Raw genomic sequence first — 1,536 nt, forward strand, 5'->3', positions numbered from 1 at the left:
CAATATAAACTGTAGATGGTCTCCTCAAAGATTTCTAATAAGGAAAGGCTCACATCTCTCCCTGCAGCTGGTAGCAGAAAATCACAGCTCAAGTTCAGTTTCCAACCAATCTTTTACAATAATTTATGTGCTAATTTAAACTGCATAACATTTTAATATTTTACAGCAATTCCTTTAATGGGTTTTTAATGAATAAGGACACGTATGTTAACAACCCCATAAAAAATTAAAATCCACACTTGTAGGATACTTGCTTCTATTTCTGAAGGATTTAAGACAAATAACTTCAGCAATATCACCCAAGCTTTGCAGGGATTCCATTTTTACCCAGAGAACTTCTTTTACATAGAAGTATGAGGCAACCTGCCCACATCCACTCCTACTCCTTCTGCCAGTTGGTCCAGCTTGTACCATTATGGCAACAAAACAGTTGCACATCTAACATGCTCCATCAGCAGAGGAATTACTTACAAATATCACACGTATCTCAAGAGAAAACTGGCAGTCTCACAAAATCTACATTGAGTCACCGCTTCCCTTCACTGGCCTTAGGAGAAGTCCACATTTGTCTCATTATATGTTTGCTGCCATCCAGTGATCAACATGTGAAAAAAACTTCAGTACTTTCAGTAATTTTATAGGCAGCTTTGACAATTAAATAAAGATTTAACTGGCATTACAAAAGAGCACCAGCAGGATAAGGGCACGTGAGTAATATCTTCTGGGCCCATGTACTGCCATGCCAACATGTCAAAAGAATCAGTACGAAGCACTTATTGTTTGGCTGATCCATAAGCACAGCTTGTGCTTTACAGCAGCGAGTCTCCACATGAGGCAGGATGATGACGGTGTAAGATTTACAGCCTGTGCCACCCCTGGGAAGGTGACACGGATGAGAGGCAGACACACCCCACATGCACACAATCCTGCTGGAGCAGGAACTGTGAAGGAATAATTGAAAGGAAAGAGATCATAGAATCACAGACTGGTTTGGATGAAGGGACCTTAATGCTCATCCAGTTTCGACCCCCTGCCATAGGAAGGGACCCTTTCCACTAGAGCAGGTTGCTCCAAGCCCCGTCCAACCTGGCCTTGAACACTGCCAGGGATGGGGCATCCAAACCAGATGATGAATATTAATAAAAAATTAGTATCAGTCAAAAGATTTCTCCCTGTTTCTGTTTTGTTTGATACGACTCTAAGTTATTTGGTAGCAGACCACAACTAATTTTAATCACCATTCCCTCATCTCCTGCGCTATCGAAAACCAGCTAATCCCTTGCTCTGCTCCTTCACCACCAACCACGTTCCTTTGGGACGCAATCCCTCGCTGGCAACCTTTGAGAAACACACCTCTTGGTCCAACCTCTGCCCGGGGATCTCTTCGGTAACACAATCTCTATGTTTTTGTGGTCTTAACTGTTATCCTGAGCATCACCCATCGTCAAAACCACTTCAAACGGAATCTTCGTGTTGTCATTCACTAAACACCGTGTGCGCACACCCCAGCGGCTGCCGAGCGGGCCCCGAGAGGAG

The sequence above is a fragment of the Nestor notabilis genome, unplaced genomic scaffold (genome assembly GCF_000696875.1).
Source record: "Nestor notabilis isolate BGI_N333 unplaced genomic scaffold, ASM69687v1 scaffold32272, whole genome shotgun sequence".
NCBI lineage: Eukaryota > Metazoa > Chordata > Aves > Psittaciformes > Psittacidae > Nestor > Nestor notabilis.